The sequence below is a fragment of the Oryctolagus cuniculus genome, chromosome 8, assembly GCF_964237555.1.
Source record: "Oryctolagus cuniculus chromosome 8, mOryCun1.1, whole genome shotgun sequence".
Taxonomy (NCBI): domain Eukaryota; kingdom Metazoa; phylum Chordata; class Mammalia; order Lagomorpha; family Leporidae; genus Oryctolagus; species Oryctolagus cuniculus.
The window spans coordinates 30991288-31004211 of NC_091439.1; the positions used below are offsets into that span (position 1 = coordinate 30991288).

General features: G+C 36.5%; 1 pseudogene; it reads left to right on the plus strand.

Moving 5' to 3' along the window:
• The first annotated feature begins 2139 nt into the window (after positions 1-2139).
• Positions 2140-12924, plus strand: part of LOC100353700 (ubiquitin-conjugating enzyme E2 E1 pseudogene) — a 62637-nt pseudogene continuing 51852 nt past the window's right edge.

Below are 12924 nucleotides of genomic sequence, written 5' to 3' on the forward strand. Positions count from 1 at the left end.
CCCCAAACGGCCTCAATGGCCAGAGCTGGGCCCACCAGAAGCCACGAGCCAGGAGCTTGTTCCGGGTCTCCCATTTTGGTAAAGGGGCCCAAGCGCATGGGCCACCCTCCACTGCTTTTCCAGGTCATCAGCCTATTTAAAGTAGTAAACAAATGTGAAGTAATTTTTATCAGTATAATTAATGGCATTAGGCCAAACTTAATTTTAGCAATATTGAAGGCATATTTAGTCATTAACTCACACACATACACACCCACATGAAACAGATTAGGGACAATAGAAAATCTTTCTCTAAATTTTTATTTTGGCCAATTTTGGTTAGGTTAGGATAACTCATTTGAATCCTATGTTTATGTATCTGTCCCTTTTGATCTTGTATTACCACATATTTTAAATTGCAAATACATGTCTACAGTTTCATTAAACTGAGAGATACTTGAAGATAAAAAGCAACCTCATGTTTTTATTCTTCCTCAAAAAATTTTATGTAAGTTCTAAATATGAATATAATGAATAAATTAAAATAATGGTTAATACTAAATTTAGTGAATTACAAGTACCTCAAAATTTGCCTTTCTAGGAAACTATGAAAGAATTCATGAATTTGTTGTCTTTTGGGATGTTTCAATATTTGCCAGATTTTTTTTTTTTTTTGACAGGCAGAGTGGACAGTGAGAGAGAGAGAGACAGAGAGAAAGGTCTTCCTTTCCTGTTGATTCACCCTCCAATGGCCGCCACGGCTGATCCGATGGCAGGAGCCAGGTGCTTATCATGGTCTCCCATGGGGTGCAGGGCCCAAGCACCTGGGCCATCCTCCACTGCACTCCCGGGCCACAGCAGAGAGCTGGCCTGGAAGAGGGGCAACCGGGACAGAATCCGGCACCCTGACTGGGACTAGAACCTGGTGTGCCGGCGCCGCAAGGCGGAGGATTAGCCTAGTGAGCCGTGGCGCCGGTCTAATATTTGCCAGATTTATCTTATTCTTTGAAACTTTTTTAATGATTACATAATGAATATATTATGTTTAAAAACATTATCATCTTTTATTCTGATTCAAAAGCTTGCACTTTGAAGAAGATTTACTAGAATGCCAATATTTTATTATCTTGAATTTTAAAATCCAATTTCCAGGAAGACACATATGTTTAATCAATATTTCATTGTTATTGTAATTTTTCAAGGATCTGTGAAATTTCATGCCTCTTTATTTGATCGTGAAACCATTAGTTTTACTCTGAAACCATGGAAACACTGAGTTCCTAAACCTTGTCTGTTTTTATAAAATTCTTCTAAGCACAAAGTGTGAAAGAATATTGGTTACTATAGATATGACATAACTTTTGATATCATTATCATTATATAATATCTAGATGGCATAATATTAGTTAAAACTCATTTAATACAGTATATATGTATGTATAAGTTATAATTTTTCTTCACTTCTAAAAGTTATACTAGTGTTTGCGTCTTGTGCCTGAGAAATTTCTTTCCATATATTAATAGAAATTTCATATTTATCATCCAAGATTTATTATTGTGCAATCAGTCCCAATTCTCTGCCTTCTCACTGGTGAGAAAGGCAGAGTAACTACTTCTCCAGATAGGGTAATTTCTGTTCATATAGAAAATACCTATGTATTAAAGCCATACTACGATTGGTGATAATTAAATATTTCTCTGGGCGACTGAATACAAATAAGGCAAATGGTGTCTGACTACAGAAAACTTAAGTGATCATATTGATTTAATTAACTCATTCTTTCTGTGTAGGAGGGTGTCTTCTATAATCACCACTCCACCTTGAGATCAATTCACTAGACTCATTAGGATATATTTCTTTCAAATTGGCAGGTGCTTTTGCTCATGCTACTTCTGTGAAGAATGATTCCATTTTTCAACTTGCGAAAATTTGTGTCATGCTTAAGCCTGGCACTATCAGATAGAGATCAAATACTTGGACAGCACACAGACACTGCTTGACCTTGAATTCCAGCTCTGCTCCGATTTCGTATGTGCTGTTAAGAAAGCTACCTGACCTCCTTAAGACATAGTTTGCTCAGACGTTCTGTCTGGGTTCTCCAAAATAACAGAATCAACTGTGTGTGTATGATTTAGTGTAAGTCCTTGGCTCATGTAATTATGGAGGCTGAGAAGTACCACTATCTGGCAAAAGCAAGAAGACATAGATGGGCTGATGGTGCAGTTTTGAGGCTTGGAGCTAGGAGGCTGATGGTGAAGAACCGAGAGTTAGGAGCATGGGTGTCCGAGATCAATGTTGTTTTACCAGTTTGGCAGAAAAAGGGCGAATCCTTCCTTTTCCATATTTCTGCTCCATTTGGGTCCTCAATGGGTTAGATGATGGCCACCCACATGGAAGGGGGAAGTCTTTATTTTACTCAATCTACAGATCAAATGCTAATTTCTTTGAAAAGAAAAAGGTCCTCATAGACACACCCAGAAATAATATTTTACCAGGTTTCTGGACATCCTGTCATTTATTCAAGTGACAGACAAGATTAACTATGACCAATATTAAAAGTGTAAATTTAAACTTAGCTATTATAGGTAAGAATAAATCTGATATACAAAGATTCTCAGTACCAAAGCAAATGCAAGCCACGTCAAGCATTATCTGGTAAATATATGTAACTTCAAATATTATCTGGTAAAACCATGTAACTATTTGCTATTACTCTTTTTTGTGGACTGTTTTAGGCCTCCATCCCTTTCATTTTTTTTAAGTTTAAGTGCTAGTTCCGACATTTATTTTTTTGTTAATCATCTTCAACTTTCTTTAAAATTTGAGTACTCTTCTCGTCTACTTTTTTATAGCACTTATGTTGTGTCCTTATGACACTTAACATGATGAGTAAGAGGAAGCTGAATGTGTTTGTTTTCTGTATTTCCAATCATCTTTAAGCTCCCTGAGAGTATGAAGTTAGCTATTCCCATTTTCTGCTATCTATATTTTAAAAGTTTTAGATTGTCTGAAAAGATAACTATGTAAAGAAATATGCATCTTGATGGAGATAAGCATCGCACCACTGATTTGTATGTTTTTAAATAAAACTCCTAAGCCGATTTAGAGAAAAATATTTTTACATTGTGCAGAAACTTAAAAGTGCATGTATATTACTTTGTTTAGAGGGGAATATCAAGTTCAATATCTTTTGAAATCCACCCAAATGCTTTGCCTTCTAATTTATATAATATTTTCCCTTTATCCCTGAGCAGATTTGCAACTAGAAAATGTAACTAATTTCCTTCAACAAAGGAATTGAAAATTGAATTATCTCTCCTTGAATGATTAAATATCTTTATAACTTTGATGAAACACAATAAGAACGAATGCTTTATTTTCCTGTGCTCCTGTTGGATTTTTAATGTCTGTTATACTTGCACTAAAAATAAGCTGAAAGGAAATAGTGGATGCCAATATATTAGATATATCTCGAAAAAGGCCCATCTATATTAAATGAATGAAATATTTCCTTGCACTGTAAATGAGGCATTTGTGAAATGTGCTGAAGAAATTTATCTGGATACAGGAAATATTATAGTATGCTTATGTTACTGATGAATTTGCCAAAGTTAAAACAATAACAAGAAGAAATATGAAACGAAAGCTAAGGCTGTATTAGAATCATATACCGATGCTAGAATTAGGCTTGATGGTATTAAGATTTTGCTTTTATAGAGGTTGGAAAGAAATATATTTATTTTTAATCACTGTTTCTATAACTGCGATATCTATAACAAAGCACAGATATGCAGGATAGGGGTGTTCAATTTAAAAAAAAAGATTTATTTATTTATTTAAAAGTCGGAGTTACAGAGAAGCAGAGATGGAGAAATAAAGAGGGAGAGAGAGAGAGAGAGAGAGAAGTTTTCCATCTGCTGGTTCACTTCCCAGATGGCCACAATGACTAGAGCTGTGTTGATCTGAAACCCAGAGCCAGGAGCTTCTTCTGGGTCTCCCAAGTGGGTGCAGGGGCCCAAGGACTTGGGTCATCTTCTACTGCTTTCCCAGATCATAGCAGAGAGCTGGATCAGAAGTGGACCAGCTGGGACTTGAAATGGCTCCCATATGGGATGCCGGCACTGCATGCGGTGGCCTTACCAGCCATGCCACAGTGCTGGCCCCATATTCAAATTTTTATTACAAAATTTTATATGATCCAGAGAACTTTGGAAATGAAGAGCCAAAGAAATAGAGAAGCCTGTATATTTTTGTGCTAAATTTAATGAAAACATGGCTAATTGTAGAGAAGTAGGATTAGACAAAAAGAATATTACTTATTAGTAGCAAACTAGGGAGAACTGAACAAGGCTTTTTTTGATGAGAGTCTTCTTTATGTCCCTGTGTCTTCAGAGGTGAGAGTGTTTCTTTGTTCCATTTATGGTGTGTACATTGTTCATACGCAGATATTAAGACATCCTTCAAAGGAAGGTCAGAAATTTCTTTTCTAGATTTTATGCCCTATTCACTCAAGAATGATGGGAGAAGATTGGGGAGTCCTTTCTCTCCTGTGGTTTCATCAACTACTGATTTGGGATAGCGTGGCCTGAATCCCACTATTTTGGATATGGCTGCGTAAGTTCCTGTTGGACAAGCTCTTCTGTAGATAAACACTATAAGTTCTAGAAAAACAGACAAAAGCAGTAAACCCAAATATCTGAAGATACTGAAGAATAACCCAAATACAGACACTGAGAAAAATGAAATAGCTTGGGGTGAATTTTCATTGCTGCTAGCCTGAGTCAGGATCCTGGCTTGCCAGTGTAGTAGGGTGAGCTGGATCCTTGTGAACTACTCACTACTCTTGTGAACTCAGGAAACAGATGCCAGGTGGAAGGAACCACTGGAAAGTATAAAGGGCCCACAATGAAGAGTCAGAGAAGAAAAATTCTTTATTCGGAAAGTAACATCTGCCCGAATTGATGACTGACCATTAATTGATGCTTACATGGGGAGGACTCTAGCTAGTTTAGGTAAGAATAAAATAACTGAATTCAGGATTAACTTCTCACTCAAAATACAGAGACTGTAGATTGAGTATCCTGAGTTATGTGTCTCATGAAACAAAATTAAAAAAAATTAGGTATTTGTTTATTTATTTTGAAAGTCAATAGCACAGAGAAAGAGAAAGAGAGGGCTCTTGCATCTGCCAGTTAACTCCCCAAATGGCCACAAGAGACAACACTGAGCCAGGGTGATGCCAGGAGCCAGGAGACAGGGGCTTCATCTGGGTCTAGAACAGGGGTGACAAGGGCCCAAACACTTTGGCCATCCTTCATTGCTTTATTCAGGCATTGACATGTAACTGAATTGGAAGTGGTACAACTGCTACATGAACCAGGGTCCATATGGTATGCCAGCATTTCAGTTGGCACTTTACCAGCTACTCTACAACATTGGCCTCACAAATTAAAATAAATAAATAAATAAATAAATCTATCTTAGAGGTATAACAGAATCTGTATGGTTTATGTCTAACATCCCAGTTTGTTGAAAGCAATCTAAAATTATTAGACTCTGAAGGAACAGAACTATGTGAGCCATTCTCAAGCCAAAAAGAAAAATTTAGTGGACAGCCACCCTATTTCACTTAGTGATTCAGAAAATAATGATGCTAAGTTTTAATAATTATGTCCAACAAGTAAAGCAACAATTAATGGATATTTGGAGGAACTCAGCAGAGAAATAAAAAGTATAAAAATAAAAAAAACAATGTTGTCAGGAAAGAATAGTTGCTCAAGTAACTTTGGGGGAAATAGACCTTGAAATATCTAAAATTAGAATGTTCAATTAAATTTCGTACCTATTAGAGACCGATCTAGAAACACTGCTTATAGAAACATTGATACTAAAAGCAAAAAGGTCCAACTTCATTCCAAAATTAGATAGAAAATTATATTTCCTGAACATTTGAACCATCAGTCTAAAATCATCTGGAGGGGTGGGGGCGGTGCTGTGGTGTAGCTGATACAGCCGCTGCCTGAAGTGCTGGCATCCCATATGTGCGCTGGTTCGAATTCCAGTTGCTCCATTTCTGATCCAGCTTTCTGCTATGGCCTGAGAAAGCAGTGGAAAATGACCCAAGTGCTTGGGCCCCTTTATCTTCGTGGGAGACCCAGAAGAAACTCCTGGCTCCTCGCTTCAGATTGGCACAGCTTCAGCCATTTCAGCCATCTGGGGAGTGAATCAGCAGATGGAAGACTCTCTCTCTCTCTCTGCCTCTCTGTAACTCTGCCATTCGAGTAAAAATAAATAAATCTTCAAACAAAAATAAAGCAAAACCATCTGGCTACGGTAATCAAATTTTTAAGGCCTATGCAGCTAAGAAAAAATTGTAATGATTAACCACACACACACACACACACACACACAAAATGTTCCCAGATTTGCACTGTCTTGTGCTCTTAAAAAAACAAACACGTTGGGCCAGTGTGACACAGTGAGTTAAGCCGCTGTCTCTAACACCGGCATCACCTAACAGTGCTGGCTGCAGTTCAGGCTACTCCGCTTCCTGTGCCTCTGAAGGCAGTAGAAGATGGCATGAGAGTACCTGAGGCCCAGCCAGCCACGTGGGAGTTCAGCTGTAGTTCCTGGTTCCTTGTTTCAACCTGGCCCAGCACTGATTTAGGGAGTGAACCAACAGGTGGAAGATCCTTCTCTGTATCTCTCCTCTGAATGACACCATCTTTCAAAACAAAGCAAGTAAACGACAGATCCTCATTAGAGTAACGGATAAAGAATATTTAAGACAATTTTGAAAGATATGAGTATGCCATCTAATGACAGAGTTTAATGTAAAGATAACACATGATAAATTTTGATCTTTGCAACTATAAACAAAATAATACATGGAAAAAATAAAGATTTAAAAATAATATATTTGGGGCAGCACTGTGGCTTGGTGGGCTAAGCCTCTGCCTGGTGAGGCCAAGGCAACTTTGGTTGGCTGAAGGTTTGTCTCAGCAAGGCGAGAGGACAGCTGCGGTCCTCTTTGTGGTTTTAGGTTTGTTGGGAACTGCACTCTGCTTAAGAAAGCCAGAGCTTCCTGGTGGTCCCGCTAATGATTGCTGTATTTCTAATTTTAGGGAAGAGTGCTTAATTTCAAAATCCCTAAAATGTCCATTCCTTTGTAGAACTTTAATCAAGCAGAATGTTAGTGTAGGAGAAAGAGGTTAATGCTTACTCAAGGTTGAGCTGTTTGTGGATAAGAATTAAAAGGCAACAGGCTCCCTGGTATATGTTTCCCACTAAAACAAAGATAAATGTTATTAAAGCTTTAATTCAATATGTACAACAAATAAAACAATGGTTAGTATGTCAAAACTGTGAAACAGATCTAAGTGAACCTTTAGAAAAGTACAAGAAAGAAATTAAAGAGTTACAGAAAGAACTGCAAAAGAAGGGATACATTTAAAAAAGGGGGCCTGCTTTAAACATTGGGGCTTTAGTAAAGATTAGATTAGGACGTAGTATTCTATATTCTAGCTTGTGTAGCCAGTTTCTGCATAGCTCAACAGAACTCCAGGCCTTGGCTTGTGTGGGTAGCCTATTGTCTTGCACCTGTCTGTGATTGTAACCCATGCTCTGAACATGCCCTTGAAAATCAAAGAAATTATAACTAGATGCAGACATAGAATCTAGAGGCAACAAAAATACAAGGTCAATGGTTCTAAGAAAATGGACAACAGGCTTGTTATTGTAAGAAGAAATAATCATTATGTGACTTATGTTATAAAAATGAAGTCTGGTGCCCCAGAGCCAGAGCCATGCCATCAGCCTTGCTGTGAGTGTGTCTCTCATTTCTTTGTGTGTCGACACCTCTCACACCTTGGGACCCCTGGACTGGCTGGAGCTGGACTCTGGCATCTGCCACTTGGGAAGTGAACCAGTGGATGGAAGACCTTTCTCTCTCTTCCCCTCCCTCTCTCTGTAACTCTACCTCTCAAATAAATCAATAAAATCTTTTAAAAAGTAATAATACATTTACATAGATGCATAATATATTATAGAAATAGCATTGCAAACCAATGGGCAAAATATTGATTAAATCCTAAATACTATAGGACATATGATTATACATGCAAATAAATGTGTGCTTTAACTCATTTCACTAAAAAACTCAAATCCATATAAAGAATTCAATAAGACAAATCTTTCATATTCCCCCAAAAATGTTAATGACAATTTCTCTTGATTTAAGAAAAACTAGCCCTTAGGAGTAATATTTTTCAGATAATGATGTGGGGCAGGCTTTCGGTGCAGCAGTTAGGATGCTACTTACAATGCGGGAATCCCATACCACAGCACTGGGGTTTAAGACCTGCCTATTGTGCTTCTCATCCAGCTTCCTGCTGATACACAGCCTGTGAAGCAGCTGATGATAGTTCATGTACTTGGTGCTTGTCATCTATGTGGAAGACTTGGATAGATTTCTAGGCCCCTGGCTTCAGCCCGGCACAGAGCTGGCCCAGTCTGACTATCTAGTATTTGGGAAATGAACCAGTGGACAGTATATATCTCTACTGTTTGTTGCACTGTCTTTCAAATAAAATAAAAATAAATTTAGTAGTAATTATTATAGTAATAATTATAATAATAATATGATGATGGTGATAATGAAAATAAAGAACATAGGGGCTAGCATTTTTATATAGCAGGTTAAGCATATGGGTGCCAGTTCAAGTCCTGGCTATTTTACTTCCAATTCAGCTCCTTGCTAATATACCTGGGACAGCAGCAGAAGATGGCTAAGTTCTTGACATACATGTGGGAGACTCAGATGGAGTTCCAGACTCGTGGATTCAACCTGGCCCAGCCCCAGCCATTGTGGCCATTTGGACAGTGAACCAAAAGATGGAAGATTCTCTCTCTCTCTCTCTCTCTCCTCTCTCTCTCCATCTCTCTCTGTAATTGTGCCTTTCAAGTAAAAATTTTTAAAAAATCAATTATAAAAATAAAAGAAAATGTGATTATAACCTTAAGATAAATTTAAAAATATGTTTAGAGATTTATTTATTTATTTATTTAAAAGACACATGACAGAAAAAGAGGAGAGAGAGAAGGAGATATCTTCCATTCACTGGGTCATTGTTCAAATGCTAGTGACACTTGGGACTGGGTCAGGCCCAGGTCTCCCACATGGGTGAAAGGCAGTGAAATTCTTGTTCTATCATCTATTGGCTCTCAGGTCATTAGTAGGAAGCTGTGCCAGAAGCAGAGGGGGCATTAGCCCCAAGCACTCCTATATAGGATGCAGATATTCTGTGCCACAATGCTTGCTCCAGAAAAAGTTTTTAAAAAGATACAGAGTACAAAATTATAAATTAAGTAATTTATCTTTTCAGTACACAAAAATATTTAAATAACAGATTTCATGAATCAAATTATAAAATAGCAGTGAGAATTTATAAACACAAGTGAGTAGAAGATACATGTGATTCACATGAACATTAAAGGATTAGTATACAAAATACAAATTAAACAACACATATGAAAGGTCAAAAGACAATATGTGATGATGAAATCATCATCATTTAAAAAAAATCATCTATTATTTTTCACTTTATGTTTCTGTGTGGGAGCAAACTGTTGAAATCCTTACTTAATGTATACTAAGCTGATCTTCTGTATATTAAGATAATCAAAAATGAATCTTGATGTGAATGGAAGGGGAGAGGGAGTGGGAAAGGGGAGGGTTGTGGGTGGGAGGGACGGTATGGGGGGGAAGCCATTGTAATCCATAAGTCGTACTTTGGAAATTTATATTCATTAAATAAAAGTTTAAAAAAAAAAGACAATATGTATCTGCAGGTTAATGATATAACTCAGTGATATAAAATGATATATTTTTTTTAACAGGCAGAGTTAGACAGTGAGAGAGAGACAGAGAGAAAGGTCATCCTTTTCTGTTGGTTCACCCCCCCAAAATGGCCACTGCAGCCCGTGTGCCACGCTGATCCGAAGCCAGGAGCCAGGTGCTTCTCCCTGGTCTCCCATGCGTGTGCAGGGCCCAAACACTTGGGCCATCCTCCACTACCTTCCCGGGCCACAGCAGAGAGCTGGACTGGAAAAGGAGCAACCGGGACAGAATCTGGCGCTCCTACAGGGACTAGATGGGGTGCCGGTGCTGCAGGTGGAGGATTACCCTAGTGAGCCGCCGCACTGGCCATGAACTGACATTTCGCAGTAGAAGAAATATGGCAATAAACACAAAATTTTACATTAAAGGACAATACTGTTTTAATCAGAATTTTTCAAAATTATCCAATCTATTAAATTGTTGAATCATTCAAGAGGAGAACTGAACTATTTATTCTTTCCATAGAAAATAATACAACACACTTTTACAAAATTGTTTAGTTTTTATTTGCAAGACGAAGAGACAGAGGGAGACAGAAACAGGTAGATACATATACATATACACACACAGAATGTTCCCATTCACTAGTTCACACCCCATACTGCCTCCATGGCTGAGGCTGGGCCAACTGTCAGGAGCACAATCTAGGTGTCCCACATGGGTGACAGGAACCCAGCTATTCAGCAATCCTTGCTGAATCTCACAGTTCTGCAGTAGAAGGAAGCTGGAATCAGGAGTCAAAGCTGATTATTGAATGTAGGCACTTTGATGTGGGACATTGGTATCTTGGCCACTTCTATACAGAAAGGCAATAGAAGACAACCAAAAGTATGACAACAATCTTAAAAAGGTATATCAGGATAACAAATATGTCATTTTCCATAGTTTTATTTCCATAGTGTTATTATTCAATACTTTCAAAATCTGAAATTCACAGTAATTCATTCAGTCATAAAAGAGTAATCACTACGTATCTGACTTTTTGTTCCTAGGCTTGTATTAGGTTTTAAACTCTTTTTATTTATTTATCTTTTAAAAATTTAACATAAATAAATGTTTTGTATTTCCTATATGCTGATTTCAGAACATAGTGACATTTCCCACTCCACCCTACCTCCTACTCCTGCTCCCACACTTCTTCCTCCATCCTCTCTTATTCCCTCCCTCAATTTTTATAATAAGCTGCTTTCATATTACTTTATACTCATAAATTAACTCTATGCTAAATGATGAGTTCAACAAATAGCAAGAAAAAAAGAACTCTGTTCCTCAAAAGTAGAGACAAAGGCTGAAAATAATCATCGAATCTCAAAATGTCCATTTCACTCCTGCACATTATATTTTTTGGTTCTCTGTTACCACAGATCAGCAATAACATGGTATTTGTCTTTTTGAGATTTGGTTATTTCACTAAGTGTACTGGTTTCCAAGTGCATCCATCTTGTTGCAAAATACAGGATTTTATTCATGTTTACAGCTGAGTAGTATTTCATAGTGCATGTGTGTATGTGTGTGTGTGTGTGTGACAATTTATTTTTAAAACAGAAAGTCTTCCAAATTGTGTAATATATAGCCCTAAAGAAATCTAATTATCTACTGCTTGCTGATTCAGGGCAGTTTGGAAATAGAGCTATTTTCCCTTTTTTTTTTTTTTGTATGTTATTAATTTTGGAAATGAAAGATATATTTGTTAAAATACATTTAAAAATATTAAAATATATTTGAAAAATATATTTGCTAAACAGAGTTAAGTAAAAATAGAATTGAAGAGTTAAACAAGTTTTTTGAGATTTCTTGTCTGAGAAGAATTTGGAGTTCCCCTAAATAAGGGGGAGTGTTGTTTCCAGATGCTACAGATGAAAAAATTATTACTTGTATTTTGGAGTGGAATTTACAATGATCATTTGCTATATATTTGGAAGTTTTTATCATTTCTGATGCAATATCATTAAGAATTAAACTCTCCTAACCAAAGTACCACACTCTCACAATTAAGATTCATGAAGGTTTATATAATAATCAATGCTGTAAGATTTAGTAAATTTGTTGGTTTCCCTAAATGAAGTTTTCAAGTTGTTAATTCCTGACCATATTGTTCTAATGTTATGCTAAAATTCTGCACATTGATTTCAGCAGAGATATTCAAATTCACATTAATTTAATATTTTAGGTGCTTGTGTCAATAACCAACACATTAAAGGCAACAAAAACACTTCATTTCTCTTATTTTTATCATGTCACAATTATTTCTCATGAACACTGAGAAAAATACAAGGAAATAATTGCTGTGTTCTAAATGTCAAAATGTTACATAAAGTCAACAATGTATTTCATTGTACTTTACTTTGTGTTTTATTCTTTCTCCATTTTTTATCTCAAAGAAGAAACAACAGTTTAAAAGTATTCAGTTGGATAGTTTTAAAAGGGAAAATATATGTAGTTTAAGCTCTGAGTCAGAAAACCAAATGCCAAGAAATTAGCTTTCATTTCCAGATAATCACTGTAATACCTACTACCTTGGGCTAGAAAGATATTGACATCCAAAGTTTTAATTATCAAACTTAAAGGTGTTTGTGCAGGGGAAAAAAGGTGTTTCTCAACAGCAATATAATTAATGAGATTTTGAGCTGTGACTAATAAACATTTAATAATGATTATATTAGACTTTATTTTCCTTGGAGTGTTCTCCTGATGTGTACAATATAAAACAGGTGCCATATTATTCTACAGATGCCAGAGTTTAATAATTTTTACTGAGCATGACATTATTCATCTAGAATCAAGTCACTTACATTGCTATTGCTTTGGAAAACTTAATTAGGAGTTAGGGAATTTAAAACAAAAGTAATATCATATGGTGCACTCATGATGAGAAATTATTTAGATTCTTTGTGTTGAAATATGAGTATTATGCCTTTAGTGTGTTGTGACTTAAAAATAATTTATTAGAACTAGGAGAAGTGGATAAGACAAAAACAAAAATAAAAACCAAATTCTAATGATTTCTACCTGCAAGCAGTTTTATTACTTGAACTCAACCTTTTAA